Raw genomic sequence first — 14,825 nt, 5'->3', positions numbered from 1 at the left:
TGGCATAGACATCTAGCATTTTATGAGTAGTTTTGCATCTGAGACTATATAAAGATTTCAGAGAGTGTCCACATTTTAAGTCTCCAGTATAGAGCTCCCTAGACCTGATTCAGAGATGTATGTAAACCCAATGGTTTACATTCATCTCCGATTCTTATGCTGGGTGCCGGGATCCCAAGCGTCGGTATAACATAGTACACCCCTTTGTTTTGGGCAGAGTATAGCTCGTTACATGCTAAATATGCATCCTTCATGGTGACAATCGCTCTAAACCCAACATTTGGAAACCCAAACTCATGAATATTGGTCATGAAGTGCCTCAGTAATGGACTGTTTCAGGTTCATTTTCCTAGCTATTGTTTCAGCCTCATTATAAGCCCAAAATATGGATTTCAACAGCTGCAGGTGTCATTGCCCCATTGGCAGCTGCTATAGGGGCTGCTGTGGCTGCCGGCTCTGGACTGAACATGGGAGATCTTGCACATGCGCATGGGAGTTAGACAAGCAGGGAAACAGAGCATCATCACTAAGCTGATGCGCTGTGGCCGCTTGCAGGCGTTGTCGGAGGGGGGAGTTTTCACTTCCCCTCCCCGGCAGCCGAGATGTTAATACATTCCGGCTCTAGTGATTCCTGCTTTTCTTCGGTAAAGAGGCAAAGCATGAAGAGTGATACCGGCACGATATGTGCCGGTATCATATGTTTACCTCAGAGTTCGAAAAATGTCATGAGCAGATTGGTTGGTACTTTATCTCTCTCCACTTTATTTCTCTACAAGCTGTTACAAATCTCTCTCCCCTTATTAACAATTGGTGACTATTGCTTATAATTGAATGACATTTTTGTACTTTTTAAATGTCTTTTTAAAAACTAATACCTCACACTGTGGGTCTGCATATTTGTACTTGCACATATTTTCTGGCTTTTTACAAAACTACACCAACACCGGGCCCAGCCCTTTCTTCTCACGTCTTTCCTTTTTACAACCTTCTCCTTAAAGTAGTAATGAAACAAAAAAACATATTCAGATTCTTCAATCTGTTAAAAGTCAGTCACCAAATGGCCCATATCCTGATCATTACCGGACTGCACGATGAATGCAGATTTACAAATCAATTTCACTTATAAAAACGTGGCTCACATCTTGTAGTCAATCTTACCACATTTGTTTCATTTATTAGAATTACAAAATACATTATTCCACAACACCTAAAGTGTTAATAATTATAAACAACCGATTAATGCAGAGAAGAAACAAGTGATTGTACACAATGTCAACAGATTACCTACAGCAGGTGTAGGCAGGGGATGCATTCAAGATGTCGGCGGTCGGGATCCCGACATCCGACATTTTACCAGCAGACGGAATCCCAACCTCCCCCCCCCCCAATTCTCACTCGGTTGGTGGGTCCACGCCACCGGGCCCGCAGCATGGTTGGTGCAGCAAGCCCGCGAGGGGACTTGGTGCCTCGCTGCCGGTATACTGGCAGGCGGGATGCCGCTGTCGGTATGCTGACAGCCGGCATCCCGTCTGCCGGTATATCATACCACACCCGTAGGCAACGTGTGGCACACTCCAGCTGCTGAGGAACTATGTAACCCACAGTGGTGTAACTTCCAGAGACATTGGAGGCACTGGGCTACAGCTGTCAGTGGGGCACCAAGAGAGAAAGACTGAGGGGCCTGCTGAACTAGGACAGACCTTTCTCCACTTATTTCATAGTGATTTGCTTCAGTCACTGCTAACTGCTGTCAAAGTTCACAAATCCCCTTTGAAGCCCCCTTCAGCTGAAGAGTCTTGGAAAGTGTGATAACAGATAAAAGTGCGTACTGTTTATTGGCCAGAAAAGCACACTAATGGGCAAAACTATGTTGCATTGCAGGTGGGGGCAGATGTAACATGTGCAGAGAGATTTAGATTTGGGTGGGTTATATTGTTTTTGTGTGTGGTAAAACTAGCTGCCTTATTTTTAGATTTCAATTTAGATTTCAGTTTAAACACACCCCACCCAAATCTAACTCTCTCTGCACATGTTACATCTGTTCCACCTTCAGTGCAACCTGGTTTTGCCCATTAGTGTGCTTTTTTGGTTTGTTAACAAACCTAAATAAGTAAGCGACAGCTCTGCTGTTGTGTCTTACATGAAGAAAGAAAGGAGAGCAGAATTGGTTTTAAGGAAATGCACTAATCAAAGATTTGAGAGAGATAAAATCATGAGAGATAATGTACCAACCAATCCGGTCCTAAGTGTCATTTTTCAAACACAGCCTGTAATAAGCAAGGCAGGAGCTGATTGGCTGGTACTTTATCACAATTTTATCTCTCAAATAGAGCCCAACTCAGGGCAGCACCTGAAAATAAAGATTCCGTAATACCACAATTACATCTGCTGCAATAAGGAATATTTATTCTCCCAGAAGTACTATTGGCAAGTCGCTGGGATGTCAGCACATATGCAAGTCAGAACCAATGAGGAGGTGCCACCTTCTATTTTGCCTCCAGGTGCTTGGTATGAACTTACGCCCCTGGTAACTCAGCATGCCCTGACAAAATGTCTTAATTGCCTCTTAAAAGGTGATACTTCATATCGATGCGTTTGGTAGGATGGGTTGTTTTCTCAGTTAGTGACAACTGTGCACACTCAGACAGGATGGGAATTAAGAGCACAGAAATAGTAGAATAAACTAAAATGTGCATTCATATGTATAGATGTTTCTAAAAGCAAAAGAAGGTGAACGTCAAAATGATTCTCAGTGGTAGTGTCAATAATTATATTGTTTTCGTATCACTTATAATTAGTGATAAGAAAAGAATACTTCAAAAATAGACTATCAGAGGAGAATTCAAAAAACAAACCTATATACAGTTGCTAAGTAAGTTGAAAACCAACCAGTCACACCGATGTGTGTTTCACAGAGGCTGATCACAATTGTAGTGCTGGCCATACACTAGTATCACGTACGAATGTATGATTTAGACACATCGTATGATGCTTTTTGGGTGCACATTTGATTATGATAACGATGCAATGCTCGGCCCCGTGGGTTGAATGCCGCATCCTCAGATCATATGTGCAGCCCATATTATCTGTCGTAATCGTATGCACATCATACCATGTTTTATGCACATACAATGCATCGTATAAAATCATCATAATTTTTTATGATGATGATTCCTTTCATGTGATCACGTGCTTTTTGTGATACACACAATCGATTGATAGATTGTGCGCTTCATCGTATGCACATAAAACTACAGATCGTGTGCGGGGGACTCCCGGGGGGTGGGGGGATTGAAGGGAAAGTTTATGAGGAATCGGATCGGATGCTGGTTGTTCTAATATATGGTCAGCATATGAGTGATAAGTAGTGAAATAACTATAAACATTTAAACGAACTACATTGTTATTACTGAAAGCTCTGATGTCTGTCTACTGTAGCTGTGAGGATTACCAAATGGTGACTGTATCAAAACTTCATAAAATAAAAACCAAAGTTGGAAATTTCTCAAAGTGCAGCTGTACTGTGACAACTATGCATGATTTGCAAAATGTAAACACTTGGTTCAAAGCACCAAAATACGGCTGTGCTACTAAACACCACCATAACACAGTGCACAGTGGAGGTGTTATTAGCATAATGACAGAAATGATGACATCACTCAGCAGCTGTTTGCCACTTTTTAGATAATTTGCCATTGATACTTATATCTGCACTGTGTGTTACCCAAAAAGTTGCTGTTATGCTTAAATAAACCCATGTGTTCCTCATTTACATTGCTGGAGTGCCGTACCTACTTTGAGCCTCCTATGATTAATTATCTCTACAAATCAGTCTGTTTAATATTATTGGAGGCCTAATGCTTCTTGTCTATCTACCTACCCGCCTACCTTTTCTATTTGCCAAGCTATGGAACTACTTTTGTACAGTTTGAAGTAAGACAACTTTATGACACGCCTCTCAGACAGAGCAGTACAAGCACATGAGTGTTGCTTTCACAATCTCCCTCAAATGTTTCTTTTCAAAAGTGGCCAACTATGATCTATGGCAAATAAGGAAAGCTAGCACACTTGTACCTGTACAGTATCAGATAGAATTCTATTGTATTTGCTAGTCTCGTCCATTTCACAACACAAATCTCTAGTATCAGATTTAGCCTACAAGATTTTGGTAGCATTTAAAATAAAAATAAAATTATAGCAAAAACATTTTTTTTTTATTGGAGTGACATCAGTACTGTGGTATTCTGAAAATCTGCCACAAGATGGCGCAAGCACTATACCTTATTTACAGGGGGTAATTCCAAGTTGATCGCAGCAGGATTTTTGATAGCAACTGGGCAAAACCATGTGCACTGCAGGGGAGGCAGATATAACATGTGCAGAGAGAGTTAGATTTGGGTGGGGTGTGTTCAATCTGCAATCTAATTTGCAGTGTAAAAATAAAGCAGCCAGTATTTACCCTGCACAGAAACAATATAACCCACCCAAATCTAACTCTTTCTGCACATGTTATATCTGCCTCCCCTGCAGTGCACATGGTTTTGCCCAGTTGCTATCAAAAATCCTGCTGCGATCAACTTGGAATTACCCCCACAGTTCATACATGTGAGCAGAGAAAATAGATTTTTATCATTGCAGTCCTGGCCAGACTGAGACTAATACCCCTTTTCCACCACCTGAAATATCCCGGGATTTTGCACGGGAGCGCGCAAAATCCCGGGACTGCAGGCGGTGTAAAAGGGTCCTTTTCCTAAACCCCGTGTTCACTTTCCAGGGAATCCAACACGCAACATATGTAGGGTTGGACACGGGTAAGACCCGGGAAGGAGGCGGTGTAAATGAGTAAGCTGGGTCAGCCGACCCAGCACCCATTTACAGCATGGCAGGCCTCCCGTACCGCAGTGTCCGTCGGTCGGTCGGGAGGCTGGGGGTCACGGCGCACGCTGTCTATGCAGACTGCATGCGCCGTACTGGTTACCATGCAGCGGCTGGGAACATGGCACATGCTGTCTATGCAGACAGCAGTGCCATGTCTGGAGCCTGGAAGTACCGGAGGCTGCGGGCAGCACAGCAACTTCCAGATTGCTGTGCTTGCCCCCAGCGAGACGCTCTGGAGTCCCGGTCTGCAGTGTTTCCCGGCGCTTGGAGATGACATCATCTCTAAGCGCCGGCCCACAAGACACTGCACCCGGGTGCAATGTAAACGGTACCGATCCGGGAATATCCCGACTCGGCCCTGCAGTGTAAATGGGGGGAGCATGCGTATGCACCGCAATGCGCAGGTGCGACGGACCGCAGCAATGGGATCACCGGTCATCGACGGGATGGTGCGAAATTTCCGAACGCACGAACGATCGCAAGGAGATTGACAGGAAGAGGGCGTTTGAGGGGTGGCAACTGACCGTTTTCAAGGAGTGTCCGGGAAAACGCAGGAGGGACCCGACATTTGGAGGGAGGCATTCTGACATCAGCTCCGGCCCCGATCATTGCAGAAGCTGAGTAGGTCCTGGGCTGAGCAGAAACTGCACAAAGCTACAAATGTGATCGCACACCTGCACACACTCTATACCCTCCCCCTGTAAGCGGCGATTACCTGATCGCAGGCATGCAAGAAATGCACCCTAGCGATCAGGTCTGGTCTGAATTACCCCAGAGACCAATACAACCCATGCACAATTAGTTTGGTATGTGTGACCGGTGGACAGGATGCCTGCGGTCACAATACAGATGTCGGAAATCAATGTTTAAAATCCCAAAAGAGAGATGTAACTATGCTATCCCCTATCCCCTACCCCCTAACCCTCCCTTCCTGCAGCCTAACCCTAACCTCCCCCTTAGTGACTAATCCTAACCTCCACCCAGTGGTGCCTAAACCTAACCACCTCCTCCCCGCAGCCTAACACTAACCCTCCCACTTCATACGGAAACCTAACTTGCCCCCGGTGTGCCTAACCCCAACCCCCTTCCCCGCAGCCTAACTCTAACTCAATGATGGGGAGTTGCAGGTGCAATGGGGGCCACTTATCATAGATCGCATATTTAATGCGATCTGTGCAGGATCTTACCACCCAGGACCAGTGGCAATATGCGATCACAGCAGGCTGATGTATGATCCACCACATGCAGAGACAGGGGTTCCGAAAGGAGTCCTTCCCTGTGATGTGCTGTGACAGCTAATGGGGTGCTGCGTGACCACACAAGCACAGAGGTCACTTCTGGGGAGAGGGAAAACTCCACCAGGTACAATTGCAATCTTGGTAAATCTGGTAGCATTGAATCCCCCATAGAAACGAATGAAAGAACTGTAGCAGGGAGATACCTGCTGCGGTCCCTTCTACATACATTTGGGTGCTGCCTAATATTTGCGGCTAACCCCATAGAATACACAATTAATATTTGAATTGAAAAAGCTGATTGAAATGTGGATAAGTTCATTCTAAGTGCAACTCTTTGCTGTTCCAACCCGCCTGTTGCCACCTGTTGCTCTCCGAGCCGGATCTGCCGCTGTTGGCTCAGGCTGCAGCACCAGAGATGGGAGAAATGCGGGCAAGCAGTGTGGTTTGAAGGAAGGAAGAGTCACTGCTTGTTACCCGGCTTAGAGTTGGAGAGAACGTGGAGGGCATGATACATGTACTATGATCGGACCTGGGAGTGGGAGTGGACTTGATGTCTTTATGGACTTTTTTAAGCTGCACCTTATCTCACAATACATCTGGCAATTCAGTGGCCGAACGCAGATTTGTCATATACCTGTACACACCTCCACTTCGATGGGGAACAAAAATCCTTCCATGAAATCCGAACGAAGGAAAGAAGCTTCGTCTCGATAGGGATAAATGTCAAGCCACTCAGACATCGCACCCACTCGGACCGGGGAGGGGGCCCTACTTTGGCGCACGGAGCACGGTTATGAGACCCTGTGGCATAAGGGGGAGAGGTCGACCTACGGCGGCCCCCTTTGTTACCGCTCACATAAGCTAATAAGCTCCCCTTGAAATAAAGAGTCTGACACATTTCCTTTGGATCGAATTACTGGCCACAGTTTATTTCCATTACCTTACATGTTACCTTACAAGGTTGCGGGGCACGGATAGAAGTGGTGGGCAAGGCGCCCATGGGTCCCTGACCCCTCCTGATTTCCTGGGGGCGTGCCCTGCCTACCCTGTAGGCACCGCGGCAACGCCCCTGGGGAACCAGCCCTCCTGGCGCATATCACGCTCACCTGGCACGCAGCTCCCTGGCCCAACCGTCCAAAGCTGGAGCCGAGCATGCGCCCGTTCACCGAGGGTGAATCTGCCAACCTCGGCTGGCTCCCCCCGTTCGCCATGCCTTGCGCACCGCTTCTTCCCGCCGCCCGCTGACTGTGACATACGTATTCCTTAATTTTCCTTAACACATTAAACATACAACCGTATTATAACTTGCAACGATTTATACAATAAAACTCTGAACTGTAAGTATATGTACCCATATACACCTTTTCTAAATGGGTGGGTGGGTGGGTCACTCTCTGTGCTCACCTTTCTCAGTGGCCGCCTCCTCCCCCCCGCCTTCCTATTTAACCCGCCCGCTATCCGGCCGGCCCCCTCGCCTCCTACAGGCTACCAGCGCCTGTAGGTGTGAAAGAGGGGATGGGCACACCTGCCCGCCCCTCCTTTCCATCGTGCCGCTGGCCCGCGGGCCACCTGCCGCCCCTCCCCCTTACCCCTCTCCGGCGCCATCACGGGCTCGGCGCCTTTGTTACAATAAGGGGGAGAGGTCGACCTACGGCGGCCCCCTTTGTTACCGCTCACATAAGCTAATAAGCTCCCCTTGAAATAAAGAGTCTGACACATTTCCTTTGGATCGAATTACTGGCCACAGTTTATTTCCATTACCTTACATGTTACCTTACAAGGTTGCGGGGCACGGATAGAAGTGGTGGGCAAGGCGCCCATGGGTCCCTGACCCCTCCTGATTTCCTGGGGGCGTGCCCTGCCTACCCTGTAGGCACCGCGGCAACGCCCCTGGGGAACCAGCCCTCCTGGCGCATATCACGCTCACCTGGCACGCAGCTCCCTGGCCCAACCGTCCAAAGCTGGAGCCGAGCATGCGCCCGTTCACCGAGGGTGAATCTGCCAACCTCGGCTGGCTCCCCCCGTTCGCCATGCCTTGCGCACCGCTTCTTCCCGCCACACGAGGATCTCGGCTGCCCCCCTCCCCCGAGACCCGAAGCCCCCACCCTGCAACCAGCTACTGACCCCCGGCCTCCAGTGCTTCCTGAAGCGCATTATTAAAAAGGTCAATCCCAATGTCCGACAAATGGACCCCGTCGCTCCTATACATGCCCCCGATCTTTTGACTGATGTCCTTATGCCGTATGACCTGTCCCCCTAGTGCTGCCACGCATTTGCCCACGGCCGCGTTGACCCTTTTCCTAGCCCTCTCCACTCCTGCCCCTTTCCGAGCTCCACGCCAAGCTAGCCTGGGAATGATGTTAGACCATATTAGCTCTACGCCCGGCCATCGCTCGCTTACCCATGCTAGATCGTCCCGTATTGTCCTGATCAAGTCTAGGGATTTCATGTCGCCCAAATCGTTGCCCCCCAGGTGTAATACTATGGTATCGGGGCTGCTTGTCGCCTCTTCCCCGGATAACAGGGTGCCCCTCAAGCCGTGCCACCTCATCCCTCTCTGCCCAAACCAGCATACCTTCCCCTCTTTCTCCGCTAGCCCCAACTGCTTTCCATACGGCCTCCCGGCGGCCCGTGCTGCCGCCCAGTGAACGTATGAGTGACCGACGATCCATATCCGCCTCGCCTCCTTTTTTCTTGCGGATGGGGCTGTGTGGGAGAGGGGGGGGGGACATGATCGTTAGATGTTTTCTGTTTCGTCGTTGAGGGGTCTAATGTAGCGCCTGTAGCTGTTGGACCCCCACCTGCCTAATGCTTTGATCTCTTCGATCGCGCACCCTTCGTTAGCGGCTGACGTGGCCGCCCCTATTCTAAACGAGTGTGTCCCGAACCTCTCTGCCTGCCAGCCAAGTGCTCCTACACATCTCTTCAACACCGCTGCAAACTGGTACCTAGTGAGCGCCGCCCCGTCCTTGTGTACCAGAAAATTCCCTCCTCCTGCCGGCCTTGTTACCCTAAATGCTTCGACCGCCCTTACCGGGCAGACCGCAGCGTCGTCGTGCCTGCGTAGCTGCACCCATTTTCCCTTTCCGTTCTGGTCTGTCTTTGATCTGCGTATTTTACACAGTACTGTGTCCTCCGCTACGGTAACGCTACTGCACTGCAGCCCTGTTTCCCTTGCTGTTTTGGACTGCGCTACCAACTCGCTAACCCTGAATGCCCCCCTAAAAGCCATAATAAAAGCCGTTGTAAACAACCTTGCCTCACTCTGGTCGCGGCAGACGCTTGGGACCGCTTCTATCAGTTTCCTCAGCCTTTCGATTGTGATTGGTTCCCTAGCGTCTGGTTTCTTGACCTCCGCCCTTGCCCAACCCTTCATTATCGTGCGTACTACGAAACTCTTCGTCTCGTCCCTTTCGCCTGCCAGTTTCTGGAAAAAGGATACCCCTGCTAGTATCGTGTTTGCTCCTGCCCTGGACGTCTGCTCCCTTCTGAGTTTGTCCAAGAACGCCAACAATTGTTGCTGCGGAGGCTTGGCTTCAATCTCCCCCTCCCCCTGGAACTGCCGCCATCTTCTCCATGCGGCCTTGTAGGCCTTCCAGGTCTTTGGTGCCAGTGATCGCTCCACCAATTTGTCTAGTTCTGATCGACTATCTGCCAGAGATAGGAGGGGCATGTTAAACCTACTTCGCTTGCTCCCGGCGCTGCGGTCCTAAAAACTTCCCATTTCTGCCTGGACAATGCGTCCGCTATTACGTTCTTCTCCCCTGGCACGTGTCTAGCTCTGAATGTTATGTTGTGGTGCAAACATGCTGCCACCAACCTCCTGAGCAACCTGACCACCGGCGGCGATGATGCCCGCTGGTTGTTCACGGCTTGCACCACCCCCATGTTGTCGCACCAGAATTGGATCTGCCTGTTTGCCAGCACTTTACCCCATATGTCGACTGCCACGACTATTGGGAACAACTCCAATGCCGCTAAGTTCTTGGTGATCCCCGCGGTCTCCCATTCTGGTGGCCATCGCTGGGCGCACCATTCGCCCTGCAAGTATGCCCCAAACCCCGTAGCTCCTGCTGCGTCTGTGAATAACTGCAGCGCACGGTTTGGTGCTACTTCCTTGGGCCATATTTGCACCCCGTTAAACTGTAAGAGGAACTCCTCCCACACCCGCAGGTCCTCCCTAAGCTCCCTGGTGATGCGTATGAAGTGGTGCTTTGATGCCCTGCCTGCTGTGGCTTGTTCCAGCCTCCTCTTGAAGATTCTGCCCATTGGAATCACCCTGCAAGCGAAATTTAGGCTCCCCAGCAAAGACTGCAACTGCCCCAGCGTGACCTTCTTGGCCTTTGCGCAGTCGCTCACTTCCCTGACCAACTTTACCACCTTCTCTGTTGGTAGTCTGCACTCCTGCCTAACCGTGTCAATTTCTATGCCCAAATAGGATATAACCTCCGTCGGGCCTTCGGTTTTCTCCGCCGCGATGGGTACGCTGAACTCTTCCAGCATACCCTGTAGCTCTCGTAAAAGGTGGCTGCACTGCTCCGACTCTGGTGGGCCCGCCACCAAGAAATCGTCTAGATAATGCGCTATGGCCCTTGCCCCAGCGCGTTCCTGCAAACACCATTGCAGGAACGAACTAAATGCCTCGAAGAAAGCGCATGAAATGGCGCACCCCATTGGCAGGCATTTGTCCACAAAGAAAACCCTGTCAAAACTTAGACCCATCAACCTGAAGCTCTCTGGGTGCAATGGAAGCAGTCTGAAGGCCGACTCGATGTCTAGCTTTGCCATGAGAGCTCCTTTCCCTTGTGCTCTCACCATCTTGACCGCCTGGTCAAAGGATTGATACTGCACTGAACATTGCTCTTTGTCCAGTGCGTCGTTTACTGACCCTCCCTCGGGGTAAGACAGGTGCTGAATGAGCCTGAACTTCCCCGGTGCCTTTTTTGGGACCAGTCCCAAAGGTGACACTATCAAATCCTGTAATGGTGGGGCTGCAAATGGCCCCGCCATTCTACCTAACTCTAGCTCCTTTGCGATCTTCTCCCGTACCACCCCCGGTTGCTCCTTGACGGATTTCAGGTTTCTTATTTTTTCTGTGGCGGGACCTCTCTTATTATTGGTATCCTAAAGCCCTCCCTAAAACCGTCCCGCAGCAATTTGGCTTCCTGCTGCTTGGGATACCTGGCTAGCCACCCCAGGATCCTGCTTAAATTCACTGGGCTAAACGCTTTTCCCAGCCCCTGCTGCCGCGGGTAGTTTTCTTGGGTGATTTGCTCTCTTCCTATAGCAATCCTTTGCTGCATGACTTGCGTTGCAAAAGGAACATGCGTGCCTGAATTTGCACTGCGCGCGGGTGCACTGAGATTCGTTAAACGCCCAGCATTTGAGGTCATGTTTCTGCGTGCTAGGCCTCCCTGCCCCGGCTGCTTGTGCTGGTGCCGCCTTCTCCGCTATACCGCTTGCTAATGCCTTGAGCCACGCGTCGAGGTCCCTAACTCCGAAGTCGATGGGCTTACCGCCCTCTGCCTTCGCTCTAAAACTCTCATCGTACCTCAGCCAGACTGATCCCCCTTGTTCCTTGTACACAGAGTATATAAAATCTGTATATTTTAGCATGCTCATCGCTACCTCGGGGTACGCTTCTATGTAACAGCCGGAGTAGGCGAACATTCCGCTCAGCCAGTTCTCAATAGTCTTGTAGCTATTGACTTGTGTACCCCCTTTCGGTTTTGCCTTTTCCTTGTCGCTCAAGCCCTTCTCTGTCAATGAACATATATCGACAAAACCCCCTTTTTCTATCTCCTTTCTGATTTGTTTTGGCAAGTGGCCTGCCACTGCGCTAAACTCGCAACCCACTGCGGATCCTGTCTGCAAAAATTTCTTAGCCGTTTCCTGCTGCACCTGCCCCATCCGTTCCCTAACCGCATCTGTCCCCGGCGTAAGCCCCTTCCTTTTCTTACATGTCGCTCTAGCTAACTTTAGCTGCTCCCTCAACACTCTACATGATTCGTCCTCGTCTGAATCCGTTGCGCTATCCCCCTGCTCCCTCGCCTGACCTGCTCCGCCCTTACCGACCACCCCCGTGAACTTAAACATAACGTTACCAACATTCTGCGATATATCTGGGGACACCATAACATTACACAAACTGTTCATATCGACATTGGTCTCACCCGTCCCGTGTGAGGATTCCCTCGCTGGACCGTCCGCGCTGGTCATCGCGCCGGATGCTGCCTTCGGTGTGGTGGCCACTTGGACCGTGTTGACTGCTGGGGCATCGCCGGCCGTAGCGTAGCCCATGACGCCCTCTCCGCGCTGGAATTCCGCGCCTCCTGGCCGCTGCGTGTATGCCCTCTGCCGTTCCCGTGGCGTGATGGTACCGTGGACCGCCGTATTGCTCCCGTGCGTTGATCTTGCTGGCGTGGTGAAGACTTGCAAGTTCCTGTGCACTGCCTTCCTGTCGCCTTGTCTTGTCGGTGTGCCGTGCTGGCTGCTGTGCTGCACTGATCGCTGCCCTCCTCCCGTCGACTGATAACGCTGTTCCTGCCTGTCTTCTCCCCTGCTGCAGCTGCACCCTCGACAGCCGTGCCGTGATGTGATGTATGCCTCCGGCGGTGATGCGTGTCGACTGTAACCCCTGACCGGTGATGACCTGCGTGCTGTGAAATGTAGGCTGTGCTGATGCCGAGGGCTGGGCGGTGGCGAATGGTAACGCGGTGATCTCCGGCCGTAAGATGACTCCCTGCTTCCATGCCCGTTGTGATGCCTCTCCTTGCTGTGACGGTGTCCGTTGTCATGCCTCCCCCTGCCCGGCTGCCCCGCCGCCGGAAGCTGTGACATCTCCTTGAACAGCTGGGTGGAAGCCTCCTGTACCCACGCATCCCGGCCGCTTGATGATGGCCCGCCCTCTCCTTTCTCCCATCTACGGGCTGGGGTTTGCGGTTGTGTGGCGGGTGAAGTGGGATTGGCGCTGCTCAAAACTTTGCCCCAACCCTTCCGGCCCTCCCCCCCGGAGTCAGGTCCATCTGACTCCGCTGCCGTGGGGATATCTTCGTAAATAGGCGGCAGGTCACTCACCCCGTATTGCTGCTCGCTGGTGATCACTGCTGCCGGCTGCTTCTTCCTCTTCGCAGCCCTGGCTGCTGGATTGGAGCTGCTTTTTCTTCTCTTCTGCACATGCGGCCGTCCTCCTCCTTTCCTGCCACCAGGGGGAGCTCCTGCCTCATTATCCCTGTGCTGCTGCTGATGACGTGCTCCTTCCCTCCCTGCAGGGTTAAAGTGTAACCCTGCACTGTCCTCGGTCTCCTCCCTGAACCTGTGGGGTATGCTCCTTCTTCTGACCCCCCTCTCTGATTGCCCTTCCATAATTCTTTCCTTCTGTGCAGGGGATACAATGTGGCTTGTGCAGCTGCCCTGCGGTGCTGATCTCGCTGGTGACCTGGTCCGACGAAATGCGACCCTTTTTCCAGCCCCCCCGCGCTGCACCCAGCCTCCGGAGCCGCCTCGCGACCGGAAGTGACCGGAAGTTGCTTCTGCGACCTGTGCCCGACTTCTCTCCGTCCCCCCCTGCTGCCGCTTCTTGCTCGTACTTGCCGAGCTGCGCTCACCCGCGAGTGACCTCTTCCTCCTGATCGGCGGCTGCTGGCGCCCTCCGTGGATCCTCTCCTCGCTGGCCGCCGCTGCAACCGTTTGTTCGTCGCGCTGCTGTTGCTGCTGCTGCCGACCGCACTCTCTGTGCTCACCTTTCTCAGTGGCCGCCTCCTCCCCCCCGCCTTCCTATTTAACCCGCCCGCTATCCGGCCGGCCCCCTCGCCTCCTACAGGCTACCAGCGCCTGTAGGTGTGAAAGAGGGGACGGGCACACCTGCCCGCCCCTCCTTTCCATCGTGCCGCTGGCCCGCGGGCCACCTGCCGCCCCTCCCCCTTACCCCTCTCCGGCGCCATCACGGGCTCGGCGCCTTTGTTACAATTACCTGAAACCCCACCCCCTCCTCCTCCCTTGTTGCAGTCCATGACTGAATTGGTACTTCCACACCTGATACAATGGTGCCAGAACTTGCACCTTGACCCCAAAGTACATTGTTCATTGTTAAAGGCAAAGCACTTACCATGCCCTGTACGAAAACTGCCCGACTTAAATGCAGCGCTTCCGACTTCTACCTTGCGGCGGCCGCAGGGCCGGCGGTGCTTCAACCCCTTTCTTGGCAGGTGGTGTGACTGCTATGAAAATTTCCACGTCCTTTTTCCCGAAATCCATTATCTCACACCCATGCTGCTTGCGACGGAATTGTTCATCTAAAACTCTGCATGCCAACATCTGAAGGTGCATACACACAGTGAGATTTTGGTTAGATATTGTCTGTGTGCTTAGTGCCAATTTTGACTGTACTTTATACTAGATAGTCAAAATTGACTTTGCAATTGGATGTAACCTCTCCCTTGTGGGCGCTGGATCCTTTTATTGGGAATCTAATCACTGGAGCCATTAGCAGGGTACTCTACTTTTTCTCAACACCTGCGGCTCCCACCTACCCCACGGTTTTGATTATCTTCCTGCCTTCATTGTGATTGCACCTCTTGTTTATTTTATACCATATTTATATTCTTGTTTTTTTATATTAAATTTCATTTTATCACTTCATCATTTTATCACATTTGCTATCCATTATCCTTATTGGAGATTTGATATTTAAAAGGATCCAGCGCCCAC

This window comes from Pseudophryne corroboree, chromosome 6 (genome assembly GCF_028390025.1).
Source record: "Pseudophryne corroboree isolate aPseCor3 chromosome 6, aPseCor3.hap2, whole genome shotgun sequence".
Taxonomy (NCBI): domain Eukaryota; kingdom Metazoa; phylum Chordata; class Amphibia; order Anura; family Myobatrachidae; genus Pseudophryne; species Pseudophryne corroboree.
Note: the sequence above shows the minus strand (reverse complement) of the source record.